Consider the following 22,634-nt stretch of genomic DNA (forward strand, 5'->3'; position numbering starts at 1 on the left):
AGAAGGCTGCATTCATTATTTCTGCTTTTCTGCATTTGTGTGCTATGTTTCTGTGACCTAATGTATGGTCAATCTTTGTGAATGTGCCATGTGGTGCTGAGAAGAAGGTGTATTCCTTTTTATCCCTATTTATTTTTCTCCATATGTCTATTAATTCTAATTTTTCTAAGATTTCATTCACTTTTTTTACCTCTTTCTTATTTATTTTTTGATTTGATTTATCTAAATTTGATAATGGTTGGTTTAAGTCTCCCACTAGTATGGTTTTATTGTCTATTCTAATCCATTCTGCTATTCGTCTACGTTTTATGGGTGAGTTCATCCCATTCACGTTCAAAGTTATGACTGTTATTTGTGGACTCCCTGGCATTTTGATAACCTTCCCAAATTCTAACCTTCGTTTTCCTTGGCTCTACCTTTTTGTCCAGTGATTTATTTTAAATCCGTCCCCCTTATCCCCTCCCTTGATATGTTTTTCTTTTTAGTCCCTCCCCCTCCCCCATCTCTTTCCCTCCTCTTTTGTTTTCCCTCTCCCCCTTCCCCCATGGTTTACCCTTTTCCCTACCCTTATTGGGTAAGATAGAATTCAAGATCCCAATGGATCTGGATGTTCTTCCCTCTCAGAGCTGATTTCCCTGAGAGTAAGGTTTAAGTAAAAACTCTCTTCCTCTCCTTCTTATAAGAGTTTTCTTTCCCTCCCCTTCCCGTGTGAATCTTTGTGTGAGAAAGATTATTCTATTTGGTCTTTCTTTTCCCCCTATTTACACATTACATTTCCCCCACATGTTAGTATACATAGATTGATATAAATGTAGTCCTTATAGGAGAGAGTTTGAGTAAAAGAAGAAGATAACATTTTTCTCCTTTTCCCTTTCCTTCATATTTACCTTTTCAGGTATTCCATGCTCTTTGATTTTTGATATCGAACTTTCCACAGAGCTCTGGTCTTTTCATTGCAAAAACTTGGAAATCTTCTATTTTGTTGAATGCCCATACATTTGCTTGGAAGTATATAGTCAGTTTTGCTGAATAGCTGATTTTTGTTTGAAGACCCAGCTCTCTTGCCTTTCTGAAAGTCATGTTCTATGCCTTACAATCATTCAGAGTGGAACTTGCAAGGTCTTGTGTGACCCTGATTGGCATTCCTTTATATCTAAATTGTCTTTTTCTGGCTTCTTGTAGGATTTTTTCTTTTGTTTGAGAGCTTTGGAATTTGGCAATTACATTCCTGGGAGTTGTCTTTTGGGGGTTTAGTGTAGAGGGTGTTCTGTGAGCTCTGTCAGTGGCTGTATTGCCCCCTTGTTCTAGAATCTCTCGGCAATTTTCTTTAATTATATCTTGTATTACGATGTCGAGTTTGCTGTTTATTTCTGGTTTTTCTGGAAGTCCAATTATTCTTAAATTATCTCTTCTCCCTCTATTTTCCAAATCTGTCACCTTGTCAGTGAGATATTTTATGTTCTCTTCCAATTTCTTGGCCCTTTGGTTTTGCTTTATTAGTTCTTGTTTTAAGGCCTGGTTTTCCTTTTCACTTTGGTCAAACTGGTTTTGTAGATGCGTGAATTTCTTTTGCATTATTTCCCACTTTTCCTCCCAGAAGGCTTCCATCTTTCTGATCATTTATGATTCAAATTCTTCATGGGTTTGTGGACAGTTTCTGTTTCCTTTGGAAGGTTTCGGGGCATTTGCTTGTGTTTCCTCTTCTGTCTCCTCTGTGTTTTGTATTTTTGCTCCATAAAATGTTTCCAAAGTTGCCCCCTTCTTCTTGTTTCTTTTGGAGTTTGGGGGCTTTTGTGCTTCAGTGTAGTTTGCCATCTCTATCTGAGTGGGGAGGATTAGCTTTTCTTATCTCTGTCTGATGTTCAGATGTTTTAGCCCCAGGCAGATTGTCCTTTCTATGAAGTTGTTGTTCTGTCTTCCTGGGGAAGCCAGGAATTGCTAGTATGTCCCTGGGTTGTATTGAGTGTGCCCTGAGGCAGGGACCTGAAACTGGGATGGAGGGATCCAGCCAGGGGGTTATAAGCTCCCCTGTCTCTCTGTTTCCCTGCTGTCTGGGTGCCCCCTCGACTGGGTCAGGTTGTTTTCAGGAAGCAGCCTTCTGAATAGCCGGACCTGGGGTCCTTTTGCCAGCCCTGAGGGTTACTGTTGTTTCTGAAGACTCTGCTCTCTGAGGGGGAGGGGTGTATGGGGGAGCTTAGGGCAAGGGCTCCTGATAAGAAGATTAGCTTTCCCTGGGTTGAACTGAGATTCTGATGGAAGGATCCAGCCAGGGGGTTATAAGCTCCCCCGTCTCTCTGTTTCCCTGCTGTCTGGGTGCCCCCTCGACTGGGTCAGGTTGTTTTCAGGATGTGGCCTTCAGAATAGCCGGCTCCTGAGGCCCTTTTGCCAGCCCTGAGGGTTGCTGTTCGTCCAGATGACCCTGCTCTCTGAGGGAGAGGGGCTGCGGCTTCCCGGAGCTCCAGGGACTCCTCCCAGGGGGTTACGAGCTCCCCCTTCCCTCTCTGTTTCCCTGCTGTCTGGGTGCCCCCTCGACTGGGTTAGGTTGTTTTCAGGATGTGGCCTTCAGAATAGCAGGCCATGGAGCTCTGAGGTTGCCTCTGCTGCCTAGGACTCAGCGCTATGGGTTGGGAGGGATGGGTCGTAGTACCTTACTTCTGCCTGTCCCTTAGGTCCAAGTGGTCTTGGGTTCAGGCTTTTGGGGTGGGGCGTACCATTTGATCCAGGTCCAGGTCCAGGATGAGGACTGCCAGGGTCTATGCTGTTGATCGTTTTGAATTTCGGTGACCTAGGAGCATTCGGTTTGAGATTGGTAAGGAAGGGTTTCAGGAGATCTGAACTTTAGCTTTCTCTAAGCCGCCATCTTGACTGGAAGCCCTCTCGTTTTCCAACATTTGGCCACCACAAAGAGTGCAGCTATGAATATTCTTGTACAAGTCTTTTTCCTTATTATCTCTTTGGGGTACAAACCCAGCAGTGCTATAGCTGGATCAAAGGGCAGACAGTCTTTTATCACCCTTTGGGCATAGTTCCAAGTTGCCCTCCAGAATGATTGGATCAATTCACATCTCCACCAGCAATGAATTAGTGTCCCCACTTTGCCACATCCCCTTCAGCATTTATTACTTTCCATAGCTGTCATGTTAGCCAATCTGCTAGGTGTGAGGTGATACCTCAGAGTTGTTTTGATTTGCATCTCTCTGATTATGAGAGATGTAGAGCACTTTTTCATGTGCTTATGAATAGTTTTGATTTCTTTGGCTGAGAACTGCCTGTTCATGTCCTTTGCCCATTTATCAATTGGAGAATGGCTTGATTTTTTGTACAATTGATTTAGTTCTTTGGATATTTGAGTAATTAAACCTTTGTCAGAGGTTTTTATGAAGATTGTTTCCCAATTTGTTGCTTCCCTTCTGATTTTAGTTACATTGGTTTTGTTTGTACAAAACCTTTTTAATTTGATGTATTCCAGATTATTTATTTTGCATTTTGTAACTCTTTCTAAGTCTTGCTTGGTTTTGAAATCTTTCCCTTCCGAAAGGTCTACCATGTGTATGATTCTGTGTTCACCTAATTTTCTTATAGTTTCCTTGTTTATGTTCAAGTCATTCACCCATTTTGAATTTATCTTGGTGTAGGGTGTGAGGTGTTGATCTAAACCTAATCTTTCCCACACTGTCCTCCAATTTTCCCAGCAGTTTTTATGAAATAGTGGATTTTTGTCCCAAAAGCTGGGATCTTTGGGTTTGTCATATACTGTCTTGCTGAGGTCACTTTCCCCCAGTCTATTCCACTGATCTTCCTTTCTGTCTCTTAGCCAGTACCAGATTGTTTTGGTGACCACTGCTTTATAATATAGTCTGAAATCTGGGACTGCAAGGCCCCCTTCCTTTGTATTTTTTTCATTATTTCCCTGGATATTCTTGATATTTTATTCTTCCAAATGAACTTCATTATGGTTTTTTTCTAAATCAGTAAAAATTTTTTTTGGAAGTTCCATGGGTATGACACTAAATAGATAGATGAGTTTGGGTAGGATGGTCATTTTAATTATATTGGCTCCTCCTACCCATGAGCAGTTAATGTTCTTCCAATTCTTCAAGTCTAGTTTTAGTTGTGTGGAAAGTGTTTTGTAGTTGTGTTCATATAGTTCCTGTGTTTGTCTCGGGAGATAGATTCCTAAGTATTTTATTTTGTCTAAGGTAATTTTGAATGGGATTTCTCTTTCTAGTTCTTGTTGCTGAGCTGTGCTAGAATTATATAGAAATGTAGAAGACTTATGTGGGTTTATTTTGTATCCTGCAACTTTGCTAAAGTTGTTGATTATTTCGATTAGCTTTTTGGTTGAATCTCTAGAATTCCTTAAGTAGACCATCATGTCATCTACAAAGAGCGATAATTTGGTCTCCTCCTTGCCTATTTTAATGCCTTCAATTTCTTTTTCTTCTCTAATTGCCACTGCTAGTGTTTCTAATACAATGTCAAATAATAAAGGTGATAATGGGCATCCTTGTTTCACTCCTGATCTTAATGGGAATGCATCTAGTTTATCCCCATTGAAGATGATATTAGCTGATGGTTTTAGATATATAATGTTTATTATTTTTAGGAAAGGACCTTCTATTCCTATGCTTTCCAGTGTTTTTAATAGGAATGGGTGTTGTATTTTATCAAAGGCTTTTTCTGCATCTATTGAAATAATCATGTGATTTTTGTTGGTTTGCTTGTTGATGTGGTCAATTATGTGGATGGTTTTCTTAATATTGAACCAGCCCTGCATCCCTGGTATGAATCCTACTTGATCATGGTGAATGATTCTTCTGATTACTTGCTGGAGTCTTTTTGCTAGTATCCTATTTAAGATTTTTGCATCTATATTCATTAGTGAGATTGGTCTATAATTTTCTTTCTCTGTTTTTGGCCTGCCTGGCTTTGGAATTAGTACCATGTTTGTGTCATAAAAGGAATTTGGTAGAACTCCCTCTTTGCTTATTATGTCAAATAGTTTGTATAGTATTGGAGTTAGCTGTTCTTTGAATGTTAGATAGAATTCACTGGTGAATCCATCAGACCCTGGGGATTTTTTCTTAGGAAGTTCTTTGATGGCCTGTTGGATTTCTTTTTCTGATATGGGATTATTTAAGAAATCTATTTCTTCTTCTGTTAGTCTAGGCAATTTATATTTTTGTAAATATTCATCCATATCACCTAGGTTGGTTTATTTATTGCCATATAGTTGGGCAAAGTAGTTTTTAATGATTGCCTTAATTTCCTCTTCATTGGAGGTGAGGTCCCCCTTTTCATCCTTGATGCTGTTAATTTGCCTTTCTTCTTTCCTTTTTTTAATTAGATTGACCAATAGTTTTTCTATTTTGTCTGTTTTTTCAAAGTACCAGCTTCTAGTCTTGTTTATTAGCTCAATAGTTCTGTCACCTTAGATTTTATTAATTTCTCCCTTAATTTTTAGGATCTCTACTTTGGTTTTCTTCTCTTTTTTTTTAATTTGTTCTTTCTCAAGTTTTTTGATTTGCATTTCCAATTCCTTTATCTCTGTCCTCCCTAATTTGTTAGTATATGCATTCAGGGATATGAATTTTCCTTTTAGTACTGCCTTGGCTTCATCTCATAAGGTTTGAAAGGATGTCTCGCTGTTGTCATTTTCCTCAATGAAATTATTAATTGTTTCTATGATTTCTTCTCTAACAAACAGATTTTGGAGTATGATATTATTTAATTTCCAATTAATTTTTGATTTGGCTCTCCATGTACCCTTACCGATCAATATTTTTATTGCCTTGTGATCTGAAAGGGCTGCATTTATTATTTCTGCTTTTCTGCATTTGAGTGCCATGTTTCTGTGACCTAGTGTATGATCTATTTTTGTGAATGTGCCATGTGGTGCTGAAAAGAAGGTGTATTCCTTTTTATCCCTATTTATTTTTCTCCATATGTCTATTAATTCTAATTTTTCTAAGATTTCATTCACCTCTTTTACCTCTTTCTTGTTTATTTTTTGGTTTGATTTATCTAAATTTGATAGTGGTTGGTTCAAGTCTCCCACTAATATGGTTTTACTGTCTATTTCCTCCTTTAATTCTCCTAGTTTCTCCATAAAAAATTTGGATGCTATACCAGTTGGTGCATACATGTTGATTAGTGATATTTCCTCATTGTCTATACTCCCTTTTAACAGAATATATTTACCTTTCCTATCCCTTTTGATCAGGTCTATTTTTGCTTTGGCTTTGTCAGATATCATGATTGCAACTCCTGCCTTCTTTCTATCAGTTGAGGCCCAAAAGGTCTTACTACAACCTTTAATTCTAACCTTGTGAGTATCAACCCGCCTCATATGTGTTTCTTGAAGACAACAAATGGTAGGGTTTTGGGTTCTAAACCAATCTGTTATTTGTCTGCATTTTATGGGTGAGTTCATCCCATTCACGTTCAAAGTTATGATTGTCACTTGTGGATTCGCTGGCATTTTGATATCTTCCCCTAGTTCTGACCTTTCTTCCCTAGCTATCTCTTTTTGAACTAGTGATTTACTTTAGGTCAGTCCCCCTAGTCCTCTCCCTTGATATGCTTCCCTTTCTAGCCCCTCCCTTTTTGTGCTCTCTTCCCCTCCCCTTTTATACTCCCTCTACCCTTCCCCTCCTTAATTTTCCTTTCTTTCTTGCCTTGTTGGATAATATAGAATTCAGGATCCCACTGGAGCTAGATGGTCTTCCTTCTCAGATTTGATTTCACTGAGAGTAAGGTTTAAATAATTCCACTTCACACTCTCTTCTTCTCCTTCTCATATGAGAGTTCTTCCCCTCCCCTTCCCATGTGTATCTTTATATGGGAAAGATTATTCTATTAAGTCCCCCCCTATTTCTTGAAGTAAATCTTAGTATTATCGATGGTTCCCCCCTTCCTTTTCCTTTCTTTGCCCCCACTTTCCCCAAATCTTCTTAATGCCCCAATCCCGTGTTTCTTCTAACTACTCTTATGATGCATACAATTTTTGAGAGTTACACAAAACATTTTCCCCACATATTAATATATATATATATTTTGATGTAAATGTAGTCTTTATAGAAGAGAGTTTGACTTAAAGGAAAAGATAAGATTTATCTCCTTTTTCCTTTCTTTCATATTTACCTTTTCATGTTTCTCTTGCTTTCTGTGCTTGGATATCAAATTTTCCACTAAGTTCTGGTCTTTTCTTAGCAAATGTTTGGAAATCTTCTATTTTGTTGAATGCCCATACTTTCTCTTGGAAGTATATAGTCAGTTTTGCTGGGTAGTTGATTCTTGGTTGGACACCCAGCTCTCTTGCCTTTCTAAATATCGTGTTCCATGCTTTGTGGTCTCTTAGTGTGTTAGCCGCTAAGTTATGTGTGATCCTTATGCAAGCCCCCCTATATATGAAGCTCCTCTTCTTGGCTTCTTGTAGGATTTTCTCCTTTTCTTGGAAGCTCTTGAATTTGGCAATTACATTCCTGGGGGTTATCTTTTGGGGATTTAATATAGAGGGTGTTCTATGAACCCTTTCTATTTCTATTTTGCCCCCTTGCTCCAGAACGTGGGGGAAATTTTCTTCAATAATCTCCTGTAGAATAACATCAAGCTTATTGTTTATCTCTGGTTTTTCTGGGAGACTGATAATTCGGAGGTTGTCTCTTCTCCCTCTGTTTTCCAAGTCTGTGACCTTTTCAGTGAGATATTTTATGTTTTCTTCTAATTCATTAATTTTTTTGGCTTTGCTTTATTGATTCTTGCTGTTTTATGACCTCACTTTCTTCGAGTTGCTTAATTCTGGTCGTTAGGGCCTGGGGTTGCTTTTCAGTTTTGTCTGCCCTTCTTTTGGATGATTCCTGCTCTTTCTCTAATTGTGCAGTCTTATCTATCAGACTGATGATCTCTTTCTCCAATTTTTCTTTCCAGAAGGTTTCCATATTTTGGGTAAGTTCCAGTTTGAGATCTTCCAGAGCTTGTTGATAGTTTCCATTTTGGGAGGCATGTTCTGATTTTTTTTGGATTTCATCATCATTCTCTTCTTTTCCTTGGGTACTCCCACCATAAAAGTTTTCAATAGTCACCTTTTTCCCTTTCTTCCTGGAGGCTTGATTTTGGGCCATGTGAGCCATCCCTTTGGTGGTTTTATTCCACTTTCCTTTTTGGTCTGGGGTCTGGGTGATGTGGGCGGGTTTTCTGTGAATTTAGGTTGCCTCAGACTAGTTCTTCCCAGCCTCAGAGTTTTCTTAGAGCGCTGGGCCCCTGATCACAGGCAAACTGCCCAGGTGTTTCAGCTCCACCCAGATAATCAGCGCATGGTCCGCCCCTGGTGTTTAGGTCCACCCAGATACTCAGCGCAGCAGCCCTGAGTACAGCTCCGTGGGCCCCCTGTGCCCAGCGCCTGGGTGAAACCTGGGTGAAACCGCCCTGAGATGTTGTTTCCTGGCAGTTTCCCCCGATCCCAAGGACCCTGGAGTGGCCCCCCAGACAGAGACGTTCCCCACTCACTCACTGTCCCAGTGAGCTCTCCGGTAGCTCACTCTGGTTTGGTGTGGGAGGTTTGGGGGGGGGGAAGGGCGGCTTGGTTCACATTTCTGTGCAAGCTTTTCCTCCTTCTTATTATAGTATGGAAATGTTCAAACTCCATGTACCTTCGCCTCTGTGGGGTACTGGGGCCTCCAAAGGTTCCTCCAAAGGTGATTTTTATGCTCCTTTGATGTATTCTATTTCGTTCGGTGCCAGGGAGAGGAAGCATGTGGCATCTAGCTTGCAGTCATGTTTACCTGCAACTCCCTATTTTAACCTAATAAATTTAAATAAAAGTTCTAGTTACTCATTTTACTTATTAAATTCAATGAACATAAAACAACTACTCTATACATACTTGGGTGTATGAGATGTTCAGGGAGGACTAGCACCGCTGGCATGAAGGCCCATCAAGCCATTTTCATGCCTTACCACTCTTAAAATTTTTTTTAAACCCTTATGTTTAGTCTTGGAGCCAATACATAGTACTGGCTCCAAGACAAGAGTGGTAAGGGCTAGGCAATGGGGGTAAAGTGACTTGCCCAGAGTCACAGAGATTTGAACCTAGGACCTCTTGTCTCTAGACCTGACTCTCAATCCACTGTGCCACCCAGCCATACATCTTTGCTGTCCATCTCTCACCCAAATCTGTCCTCTGGCTCCAAGAAGCTGTGGCATGTACAGCAAATGACTAAACCAGGTTGAAGGTAACCAAGAAGACTCAAACTGATTGTTGAGTTAAAAGGATATCTACCCCAAGCACTTAAAGACTTTCCCTGGTATAATGAGTAAGTAAGAACAATTTATTCCAATGGCATGAAGGCAACTGAAGCAAGCATTGTGGTGTGTGTAGATCTTAGTCAGACATCAAAGATGCCAAGGTCCTCCACTGCACCCCAGGCCATCCCCAGTCATCCTGACTTTTGTCACTTAAATTTGATGACCCTGGAAGAGAGTGAGTCTGCTGATTTTGTGCAACTCTGCCTCACTTAAATCTAATTCATGCACAAGTTGAGACATTGATCTGTTCTGAAAATGAAGCATGAACAACAACCTATTGAATTCAATGAACATAAAACAATCATTCCATATATAGTGTTAAGTGCTATTGTTTACCTGTTGGTTCTTTCCAGGGTAAAAGAAGAATTAGGTGGACCAGGGATCCTTGGAAATTCAGACCTGAGAGAAGAATAGGCAAGTTCCAATGTTCAGTGATAAAGATAACAATTTTATGTTTAGATCTCACTTTAGGAATACCTTTTTTTCTCTTCTCTCCTCCCCTCTCCTCCCCTCTCCTCCCCTCCTCCCCTCTACTCTCCTCTTCTCTCCTCTTCTCTCCTGTCCTGTCATCTCCTGTCCTATCCTGTCCTCTCCTCTTCTGTCCTCTCTTGTCCTCTCCTCTCCTGTCCTCTCCTCTCCTCTTCTGTCCTCTCCTGTCCTCTCCTGTCCTCTCCTGTCCTCTCCTCTCCTGTCCTGTCCTCTCCTCTCCTGTCCTCTCCTGTCCTCTCCTGTCCTCTCCTCTCCTCTCCTCTCCTGTCCTGTCCTCTCCTCTCCTGTCCTGTCCTGTCCTGTCCTCTCCTGTCCTCTCCTCTCCTCTCCTCTCCTCTCCTCTCCTGTCCTCTCCTCTCCTGTCCTGTCCTGTCCTGTCCTCTCCTCTCCTCTCTTCTCCTGTCCTGTCCTGTCCTGTCCTGTCCTGTCCTCTCCTCTCCTCTCCTTTCCTCTCCTCTCCTCTCCTCTCCTCTCCTTTCCTCTCTTCTTCTCTGTCTCTCTCTCTCTCTCTCTCTCTCACACAATCTTATTAGATGTTCACAACCTTGAATAGTAGCTATTGCTGTTATCATAATTTTACAGAAAGGAAAGCAATTATTTAGTTTATTGTTCAGTGACTCCCTGAAGGTCGTGTGGCTAGTAAATGGTAAGAGAGCTAGGAGTTAAACCTGTTTCATGCTATTTTTATTACACCACCTTAGAAGGCTATGGACTAGAGATATTGCTCACATACATAAGTGAAGTGGGGGTAAAAGGAGAGAAATTACCCTGGGACAGAGAAGGAAGTGCTGGAAATTGCTAAGAGGATTTCATATCAGAGTTCCCATGTGAGGGGAGAATCCATGCCAGGTATGGGCATACATGTCTATTAAAAACAAAGTGAAATCAAATAAAAAATCTTAATTAAGTGTTAGATATTCTGGGATGCCTTCTTTGTCTAATCCAGCCTTTGCTAAATCATTCCCTCTTCTTACCACAGTAGGCTGAGCAGTGGATATATGCTGATGCATTGGATTGAGTTCCTATAGCACTTATTTTGATTGCTTCTCATTTGGCTCTTAGAATTAATATCTGCTATTGTTATATAGCCTTGTCTATAGGTAAGGGAGTCGAATGTAGTAGAAAGCACAATACCACGGGGATCAGGGAAACTGGGTTCTAGTCCTGACCTCAACATTTACTAGTCAAGTGACCTAGGATAAGTCATTTTATCTCTTTGAGCCTCTATTTCCTCACGAATGAAGTGATAATGCCCTGATACTTTATTTGCACAAACTCCTTCTTAGTGAGGAAATATAGCACTCTGTAAACCATAAAACTATATGCAGCTGACTTTGAGGGGAAGACAGGGAAGGAGAGGCATGGAAAATGTGCTAGCTGTATCTTTTGAGGGAACCGTCACTTGGACAAGAACACAGATTTATTGGAGAATTGGAGTAAATGTTAATTGTTACCATTATAAATAAGATAAATTTCTCATTTTAATGGGTAGTAGTGTATGCCCTCATTATTGTGTCGTTATAGATTCATAGTTGCCCCTCTGTACTGTTGGAAATATGTTTACTCTTTTAAACCACGCTTAAATTCACCTTAGTTAAATGACTTGTTCTTGAATGACTTGTCTCTCCAAGCAGTCTTTTTTTTTAAACCCTTACTTTGTCTTAGAATCAATATTAAGATCAATCCCAAGATAGAAGCATGTGAAATCTAGGCAATTAGAGTTAAGTGACTTACCCAGGGTCACACAGCTAGGCAGTGTGATTTGAACCAAGACCTCCTGACTCCAGGCCTGACACTTTATCCATTGTGCTACCCAGCAGCCTCTCTAGTCAGTCTTTAAGTTGCTCTTATAGAATGTAAGCTCTCTGAATCCAGACACTGGCTAATTTTGGTCTCTGGATTCCTGTTGCCTAGCTTGATGTTTGGCATGTAATTGGTGTGTAATAAATGCTCATTTTGTGATTGATTTATTGCTTAAGAAGAAAACATTTCTTATATATCTTTGCTTCCTGGTATGGCTCATCACAGTGCCCTCCTGCACCCAGTTGGTATTCAATAAATGTTTGTCATTGAGGATACAATCAGTTATCTATTAATTTTGCTAAACCCTGTCAATGAATCCTTAGGATCCATGGAAATCAGAATGTTAGAGTTGGAAAGGGGCTTTAGAGATTATCTAAAGGTTCTTAACCTAGAGTTGGTAAACTTGTTTTTTAAAAAAATATTTTGATAGCTGTATTAAATATCAATTTATTTCCTTTGCAATGCTATGAATTTTAGTTTGTGCATTTAAAATATTTTGAGAAGGAGTCTCTAGGCTTCATCAGAATGTCACAGCTCTCCAAAAGGTTCAAAACTCCTGGTCTAGTCCAAACTCTTACTTTATGCAGAGAAAACTGAGGTGAAGCATTTAGATGTGCCCAAGGTCACACAGCATGTCCATCATCTGTGCACATTTATATGGGAATATGGGGTACTTAATCCTGCTGCTATCCACAGTTTCATCCATGTGGGTACCACTTCCTCCAATGTAGATCGCAACCACTTCCATGCTTCACTAGAAGGCTTCAAGGATTGTGTGCTTTTGCCAAAAATTTCATCCCCCCGTTGGCTAACTCTCTGGTGATGAGTCTCTCTCAATTGAGCTAGGCTGGTCCTTTGGCGATAGATATATAGTCTGTCATCCTATTCAGAGGCTTTCCAGCTTGGTGAGACCTGCCTGAGCCTGTGTTTTGCTGGCATTGTTTTCAGGAGCCTGGAGTCGCCTTTATCTATGAACAGGCATCAGACAAAAACTTGAGTGGATGGGATCACAGGCATTTGAGACTCATTGCATCTGCTGACTGACTATAAAGGGGGATGTAAAAAAAAAAAGGAGCAAAAGACAGCACGACTAGTTCATTTTTCAAAACTAGCCTTCATATAGTTCTTTAAATTCTGCCAAGTACTGAACACAGAGCCAAAACTCGGCCACCTTGAGTGACTTGCTAGTGATCACAGAGCAAGCATGTGTCTGAGGTGGGGTTTGCACCTCCTTCACCCTTTCTGCTCGACTAAGGTGAGCCTGGGCAGGAGCGTATCATCTTCTGTATGTTGGATAATAAATAACAGTCAAAAACATGCCGCTGTTCATTTGATCCTTGCACCAGCTCTATGAAGTGGGGAGTGTGAATATTTTCCTCATTTTACAAAGGGAAAATGAGAAGACAGAAGAAATATATGCCAGGAGAGTGTGTGCCTGGCCCAGTGTTACCTGGGTAGCAAGTGTGGAAGGTAGAACTCAAAGCTAGGATCTCTGGTTCAGGAACCGCACACTCTTTTTGTTATACTTTATGCCCTGCTGTCACAATAGGCATGTTTTCCTAACAACAGCTTTGTGAGGTAGGAAACTGAAATACTTTTAGCTCTAATAGGGGGAAAACAGACAAAAAACAATAGACAGCTTGAGGGTCGCACACATTTTTGTTTAATCATTTCCATCATGTCTGATTCTTCTTGACCCCATTTGTGGTTTTGTTTTGTGTGGTGTTTATTGTTTGTTTGTTTTGTTTTGTTTAGCAAAGATATTGAAGTGGTTTTCCATTTCCTTCTCCAGCTTCATTTATAGATGAAAAACCAAGGCAAATAGACTTATGTGACTTGTCCAAGATCACACAACCAGTAAGTATCTGAAGCCAGAATTGAATTCATGAAGATGAAACTTCTTGATTCCAGACTCAGCACTCTATCTACTATGCCATCTAGCTGCCCTGGGTCACATAGAACAAATAACAAAGCCAAAACTAGACTTTACAAGTCCAGTTCTTTTTCCATTCTCTTCTGCTGACTCTTGAAATAGTCCTCTGAATAGAAAGAAGAGGTTTGTGTGAGTGTGGTAGAAAGAATACTCGTTTGGGACTCAGAATCCCTGGGTTCTGGTCCTGACTCCCAATACATGACATTAGGGCACCTGGGTGGCACTGAGGATAGAGTAGACATCTTACTAAGTTCAAGTCTAGCTTCAGACACTTACTAGTTATATGACCCTAGGCAAGTCATTTACCCTTGTTGGCCTCAATTTCCTCCTATGTAAAATGAGCTGGAGAAAGAAAGGGGAAACCATGCCAGGCTCTTTGTCAAGAAAACCCTAAATGGAGTTATAAAAAATCAGATATGACTGAAATGACTAAAAAACAACAATGACAAGACCTTGGACAAGTAATTCTATTTCTTGTGTCTTTGCTACTTCCTCTATAAAATGAAGGAATTGGATTAGAATGCTTCAGTTTCTTTTAGCTCCAATATTCCGTGATCCTGTGTTAGTTACTTCATCTCAATGAGACTTGTTTTCTTCCTCTGTAAAATGGGGATCATAATGCCTGTCTCACCCTATCATCTCACAAGATCTTTTTGAGAAAAGTACTTTATAAACTGCATAGCATTAGAGAAATATAATTGTAATTTGTCTAGTCCAGCGACTTCTTTGGAGGCATGGATCTTCCAGTGTGGAATTTCTCTTAGTAGAGCAGTGGCATTTTGTAACTTGAAATTTTAGAGTTCCCTGGGATATAGAGAAGTTAAATGATTTTTAAAAAACTTCCATGGTTTAATAGATAAGGCAGTAGATTCTTAAGCCACATATTATGAATCCAAACTTCATTTATCATGAATGAAGAAGATGTTAAATTGTTCCACTGACCTATACTATTTGAGTGACCAGAGATGAGTCACTTAATATCTCTGAGCCCAGTTTTCTCATATATATATGATGAGATTTGATTTGGTGACCCTTAAGGTCACTTGCAGTTTTTTTTAACCCTTACCTTCCATCTTGGAATCAATACTGTGTATTGGTTCCAAGGCAGAAGAGTGGTAAGGGCTAGGCAATGGGGGTTAAGTGACTTGCCCAGGGTCACACAGCTAGGAAGTGGCTGAGGTCAAATTTGAACCCAGGACCTCCCATCTCTAGACCTTATTCTCAATCCACTGAGTTACCCATTTGCCCCCCTCACTTGCAGTTTTTAATGTATAACTTGACCATGACCATATATCTAATATATATCAAAAGCACTTGAATCTAAATCTTCCTGGCAGTAAGGCTGGTGTTCTGTTTGTTCCTCTAAGGTCTCATTTGCAGCTCTTAATCCATAACTTGATCATGATCATATATATTTAATATGTATCAAATGCAGATCTTGAATCCAAGCCTCCCTCCCTGCTCTCTATTTCCCTGAGATATGCTGCCTCCAAACATTTATTATTATTCCCAATCTTGGTTTTCACATCAGAGTCTAGGCGCTCGAAGGGGCTCAAGAGAGTCTGAAGGAAGAGGCTAGCTCAAGGAATAAAATTAAGTTGAAAACCTCCTTTGACATTTAAGAAAAGTCAACAGCCATCTAAGTGATGAGAGAGACCAGAAATATAACTGGCTGAATGTCAATTTTAAAACTAGAAAGATAGCTGCTAGTTTATCTCCCAGAGCAGGTGTTTCTGAGCAGTAAATAACTCATGGATGGTCTATTAAACTTTAATGCTTGTGATAACAACAAAGAGTATGTTGCCGCCCTCCTAAAAATACATATATATAAAAACAAACAGCAATTTTCAGCGTTTACGCTTTGCACCGGCTTCTCTTCACAGTTGTTTCACTGCATTATCTTTTGCTATTATCTTGGCCACAAGTCCTTGCTGGAGGAAACAGATTTACAGTCATGAGCAGAACAATCTAATATAATTAACTATCTGGCTACTATATAGCTAGTGTTCCTGTGTATGAAAGGTTCTCCCCCTTGAATGAACACCCTCCCACCTGGGTTCTGATTCTGTTGCTTGTTGGACCAGGGTTGAGGTAGGAATACAGTCTGGGGGCAGCGGGAGGGTTTTATCTCTCCCCCCTCCCTAACCTCTCTTCATTTAGTAAAACTCATCATCTTTGTGAGGTTTTTATTGAAATAGTAATTATGGTCGTTCAAAGAGACTTTTAAAAATATCCGGAAGAAAAATGAAGCAATGTAATTGAAAAGAGAGGTTAGAGATGAAGAGATCTGCAATTTGAATCACCCAGATGAGAGTTATTACCTAATAATGAGACCATGCGCTCCTCTTACACTGGCTTTTGTATCGGAGCCTTTAAAAACCAGGAGCTAATGAAGCCTCCTGCTTCCCCAGTGGCTGAGGTTGCTGTTGTCTCCATTTGATGAATGGGAAAAATAAGGCATCAAGACCAGGTGAATTGGACTCTTCTCAGATGCAGACAGTTTGTCAGGGCCTCGGTTTGGAATGAAACTCCAGAGCTCTGGCTCCTGGCTCCCCTGGCTTTCCTGTTTACTTGCCAGGGAATACAGAGATGCCTTCTCTTCCTATTAAGAGTTCTCCCTGGATACCAGGATATTGAACTCTCATGATGGTTAAGAGTGGGGAAAAAAGCCCCCTATGTGCACTGCTAATGGTTCTTCCCGGGAGATTCAGAATTCCTGGTGGATGATGAGAATGGCATCTTATGGGAATGAAGGTCAATCAATAAATTAATAAATATTTATTTTACTCTAATGTTAAGTATTAGGGATATAAAAAGAGGCAAAAGACAGTGCCTGCTCATAGTATAATGAATTGTTTTAGTTTAATTGTTTTTCGGTCATGTCTGACTCTTCGTGATCCCATTTCGGTTTTCTTGTCAAAGATCCTGGGGTGGTTTGCCATTTGCTTCTCCCACTCATTTCACAGATGAGGAAACCAAGGAAAACAGGGTTTAGTGACTTCCTCAGGATCACACAGCTGGTAAGTGTCTGAGGCCAGTTTTGAACTTGGGAAAAATGAGTCTTTCTGACTTCAGGTTCAACACTCTTATCTACTGTGCTTGGCCCTAATGGATTAGTAAGAAGGAAAAAGAAGAATAAAAGTGAAAGGAGAGCATTCAATAAGATTCAACTTAACTAGCATTTATTAAATGTTTACTCTGGGTTTGGCAGTACTGGTACAAAGATAAAAAAGGAAAACAGACCCCATCCTCAAAGAGCTTTCATTGTATTTGGAAGAAGGGATACAATATATACAGAAAAGTAAAAATTTAAAAAAAGCACATGAATTTGTTTTATTTTTTCAAACCCTTACCTTCCACGTTAAAATCAGTACTGTGTATTGGTTCCAAGGCAGAAGAGCATTATGGGCTAGGCAATGGGGGTCAAGTGACTTGCCCAGGGTCACACAGCTAAGTGTCTGAGACCAGATTTGAACCATGGGGCCACAGGCCAGGTCTGGCTCCCAATCCACTGAGCCACATATATGCCTCACTATATAGAAATTTAACATAAACTCCACAGTTCTGTGGGGTTTGAAGTAGGTTAGAGGATTTACTAATTATTGAGGGGATGAGGAAAGACCTGAAGTAGGAAGTGGCACTTGCCCTGAGCCTTGAATGCAGTTAGGGATACTGAGAGGCCAAAGTGCAGTCAGGAAACATTCCTGGAATGAGGGACATAGCAAGGAGGTATGAGCTGGTAAGCTTTAACACAGGACAATTTCAAGCAGGCTGATTTGACTAGGAAAATTTTAGAATATTACATTAAGCCCTTTGGCAATTTTAGAGACTCTATTTACCTTTGCATCATAAGAAAACTATCATTTTTGATAAACATATGAAAGCCACAGAGAGTAGCAGGTGATCAAAATCACCTGGAGCTGAGTTCCTCCAAGTCCTCTAATATTCCTGAGGAGACCAGAATCCGATTTCTGGCTCTTCTCTCAAGTTTTCTGCTTAGCTCTTCTGTTGATTAGTTGAGTGCCCTTGAGCAAGTCCTAGACCCACAGGTAGCCAACTTTAGACTCAATTATAAAGTCACTGAGGTCTATTTTCAGTGTCTCTTACTGTCCCTTTCTGCCCTTTCTCGGCTAGACTGGACTCCTGGGTGTCTAGTGATCTCAATACTCCATCCCTCTTGACATAAGGAAAGCGACTGATAAATTACCAATGCTTTAGGGTAAACTCCTTTCATGTGTTATCCATCCATGTCTCATCTGGAGTGGAGGTGACCCTTGATTCTGAGAGGCTGTATCAGCAGAGGACAAGTTCTGACAGGTCCCAAGAGGATGAAAAAAGGCAGGACTGGTGGAATGGTGACCAGATCCTCATATACCAGGCTACTCCTCCTTTAAAGCCCCTCTTTAAAGCTCCTCCTAATAGAAAGGGGAGCCCCTTCTCTCAGGAATCCCTTAGCAATGGCCAAGCTAATTAAAGGAGCTATCCAGCATTGGCAAGAAGATGTCATCTTGTCTGGGATGGGTGGTATGTTTGGCTAATCTGGAGACATACTAAAGAAGGTGGGATTCTGGGGTGGGGATAGAGGAAGGGAAGGGGAAGAGAATCTAGAAAGGAAGACATGAGTGGAAAGAAAGAAGGGAATGACGGGGTGACTTTACTCTCTGCAGTGGGCTTAGAGCAGCCAAGAAGGTGGTGCCTTGTTTTTTGGGTGTGTGTAGTAGAAATCAATTGCTGAAAGAACATCTTACTTCTAGTATTCCTCATGCACATGTAAATGCCCACAACCTCATTTTGGGAGCCCCCTCTCATCTGATGGTGATTAGGTGCTCTGTTGCTTTCTGTGGTCAGGCCAGGGTTATGGACTACAAGGTAATAATTTTTAGCATTTTCATATGCTATGACTTTGCCCATGCACTTTGGAAAGGACAGCAGTTTCCTTCACATTTGGAATAAGAATGGAGATTTATGGGGCAGCAAGGTGGCTTGGTGGACAGGAGGTTCAGGTTTCAAAATTGGCCCCAAACTCTTCCAAATTGTGTGACCCTGGGTAAGTCACTTATCTACATTGCTTAACCCTTACCCCTCTTCTTCCTTGGAACCAATATGCAACATTGATTCTAAGACAGAAGGTAAGAGTTTTTTTTTAAATAGAACTTTGTTTTATAGGTAGCATTAGAGGGAAGTAATAAAATGAAGTAGGGGTGTGTGTGTATGTGGAGGGAAGGCCAACCTTACTAAGCACATTTTCCATAGGTATAATATGAAACTCTTGGTACTGTACTGGCCCAAATTCTGCCATTGCAGATTTAGTGGTTTGAATTAGAGCAGTGAGTAGGAATGGGAGGATGAGGGGATGGTTTTCTTGATTCTACATTTAAAGTGTACATCTTCCTGGATATATTAACCAAGCTTTTAGAAAGTGTCTTTGGTATATAGAACTCCGTGTTAGGCACTTGTGAAGATTAAAAAAAAGTTGTCTTTGGTTTCCAGGAGCTCAGAGGCTGGATAAAAGCCAAATACAATTACATTATACCTTAATAAAATGATCATCACATTAGAGATGTGTGGAACAAGGTGCTATATTCGAACTTAATGAGGAAAGGAAAGGAGGTTCCTGAAGGCAGATCAGAGATGTCTTCACAGGGCAGTTGGTATTTGACTTTAAAGTCCGAGATGGGGTTGGAGTAGGGCAAGAGATGACCAAAATCATTCCAATACTTCAGTGTCTCTGCTCAGATCTTTCTGATTGCTCTTTCCTCTTTTTCTTACTGGATCTATTTTCCCATAGTTCTTTGGTTTTCTGTATCCTGCTCTATCTCTATCCTTATCCTTATTGGTGTCCCTATTTCTAACTCTATCCCTATCCTTATCTAGATTCATTTCTCTATGCCTATCCCTATCAGAAATCCTTTAACTTTTCATCTATTATATTCAACCAGTCAAAGGAAGGTCATAGAGACTCTTTCTCTACTGAAAGTTATCTCTGGATACCGGGTTGCTAAACCTTCAAAGAAATCTCCCAATCTGTTCATCCTGTTCAATCCCTCAGGCTTTCCCTTTCCCTTTATCTAATCCTTCTTATTAGGTAGAAGAGAAAACAGAGAAGATGGCCATTCCTGGAGTGGCTAAAGTAACCCTATATCTCAAGTACCAGACTCTTGGGATGGTACGTTTTTCTTTCTTTCTCATTGCTTCTTGTCTCAATATCTCTTGCTTCCTTGCTTCTCTGATGTCTACTCCTCACTAGCCCCAAGCTGTTCCTAGCATAAACTTCCCTCTCAGACAAAAAGACTTTCTCTAAATTGAACCTTGACTTTTCCTTCTGTTCCTCAATCCACCACTTAATTCTTAGTTTTTTTGATTCCTGATAGAATTAGTAGATCCCAGATTCCTGCCCTGATTTCCACTTCCTGATTTCAACTACTTCATTCTTTACTCCTTTCTCTGTGATCCAAGTAGAGCTTTCTTTTTTTTAACTCCTCAGTAGATTTCAGGTTTACCATACATAGAATGCCCTCCCCTCCCCATTCTTCCTCCAAGATACTTTTGTATCTTATGTGACCTTGGACAAGTTATTTTTTCTCTGTGCCCTATTTTTCTGCTCTTAAAAATAAAGTGTGTGGATATTCTATAGGGTTCTTTCCAGCTCCACAGTTTAGGAATTAAAACATCTGGGTATCAAGGCTAGAAACTGAATCAGTTAGATGATACAATGGGCAGAACTGGGCCTGGAGGGAAGAAGACTAGAGTTCAAATTTGATCTCAGATGTTTAAATTGTATGACTCATGGCAAAGTACTTAACCTCTGTCTCCCTCAGTTTCCCCACTTGTAAAATGGAGATACTACCACTTATCACCCACAGTTGTTATAAGAATGAGATAATATTTATAACATGCTTTGCAAATTTCAAAATGCCATATAAATACAGCTATCATAACTACTACTACTACTCCTGTTGCTGTTACTACTGCTTCTGCTACTACTGCTATTAACCTTGTCCTTCAGAGTTTGGAGGAAGGGAAGATGTGGGGATGAATATGGGTATGGAGTCAGAGTTGAAGTTTGTACTTGGAGTTAGAAGGGACTCACTTTTGGCAATGGGGGTATATGATAAAGTAGGGTAATAACATCCCAGCCCAAAGCTTCCTCTTTTATCATATGCAGGGTGACGTTGAGTCTCCTCTTTTCTATCATCACCAGAATAAATAAAAAAAATAAACACTTCTCCTGTTCTTCCAGTCTCAACAATAAGTTATAGCAAATAATTGACATTTATATTTATTATTTAATTTTTAACATTGATACAATTGTAAGTAATTGTTTTCTGAAGTTTTGAGATTCATATTTTCTCCCTCCCTTCTATCCCTGTAGTCTCTCCAAGGTGGCAGGTAATATGATATAGGTTGTATATGTGTTATCATACAGTACATCCTTCCATGTTAATCATGTTGTAAAAGAAGACACATATCACTTACACTAGAAAAAATTCAGGGAGAAAATGAAGTGAAGAATGATATGTTTTAATTTGCATTAAAAAACCATCAGTTCCTTCTATTGTGGTGAATAGTCTTTTTCATCATGAGTCCCTTGGAGTTGGACATTTATATTTAGCTTGAAAGTTGATCAAATGCTTAAAAAAACAGGCCTCTACCCTTTTCCTGGTCTTTTCAGCAATTCTGCTTTGCCATCCCTTTTCCCATCTCCAACTGCAGACCAGCAAATTCAGAGAATTCCCAAGAATTCAATGTGAGGGAATCTGTGTGTATCAATTCAAATTGAGTCATCTGATTATTTAGTTCCATATTGTTTAATAAATGTTGTTTATATAATGGAAGAGCTCTGGTTCTGGAATTAGGGTATATATACATTTGAAGACCAGATAAGCTTGGACTGTCTTTTATTCTTTATAGTCATTTAATCTTTCTAATCATCAGTTTGCTCCCCTATGTAATGGGGATAATATTATTTGCACTATTACCTTCCCCACTGTGCTGTTCTCTTGTTAGGAGAGAGATTCAGGGACATAAATGTGAGTTATTAGCTTCCCACAGACAAAGGAGCTCAGGTTTAACAAAGCACCCAGTCACTCTGGCTGTCACAGTATAAGCAATGAATCAAGCTGAAGTCTATAGTCCATTCTAATTCTGCCTTCCAGGCCCAGGTTGAGCTATACTGTTCTTAGTCTCCCTTCTATCCTCTAGAGGAGTTGGGATCTTTTTCTTATTCAGGCTACAGGTCCAAAGTATTCACATGTGATTGAACCTCTCAGATAATTTGGGCAACTCAGTTGTAGCCCAAGATATCCCATCTTGTGACTACTTCCTCTCTTTGGCCTATGCCTCAGGGTCTATTCTATAATTTTAAAGATCTGTCTGTTGTGTTCTTAGTCTGGATTTCTTTCTTTTATTTTGATGTGTTCTGCTCTTTGTGACCATCTTTTGATTTTCACATCTTGGATTCATTCCTTCATGCCCCTCCTTTGCTCTTTTCTCTGTGTCCATGTCTCTCCATGTCTTTGTCTCTCTCTTCCTATGTACTTTATTTTTCTGACTTCTGTTCATATTTCCAAGAAGCTTGGATCCTTTATTTACCATCTGATTACCTTCTTCCACTCTCTCTGATTTTTGCTTACTTCAAAAGGTTCTTTTAGGGTCTTTCTGATTTCTCCTTGAACATTCAAGTTATATTTAGTTGAAGGATGACTTCTTCATTACTTTAAAAGATCTATGATTTCATTCTTGTAAGTACTTCATTGTACAATCCTGACATGCCTTAATACTTAATATTGACCATTTCCATTGTCAATAAAATTCATCATTTTCCACATAGGGTCTAGTTTTGGGGTGAGGAATAAGATGAGCCTCTCCAAATTGAGTTAGACTGTTTTCTTGAGGAAAAAAAGTGAGGTAGAAAGGATGTAAGCCTTTCCAGCCAGAACTTATGCATCATTGTCATACCTTTCAATGAGTAAGTCACCCTTCACCACAGGATGAACATTGGAAAAGGACTATAATTTCCCTTTACAAATGGCAAAGTATAGAACTACATTTTCAAAAGTAGCTCTTGTTAGTTTCTTTTATCCTTTAAAAATACTTAAGACTT

Source organism: Monodelphis domestica, chromosome 4 (assembly GCF_027887165.1).
Source record: "Monodelphis domestica isolate mMonDom1 chromosome 4, mMonDom1.pri, whole genome shotgun sequence".
NCBI lineage: Eukaryota > Metazoa > Chordata > Mammalia > Didelphimorphia > Didelphidae > Monodelphis > Monodelphis domestica.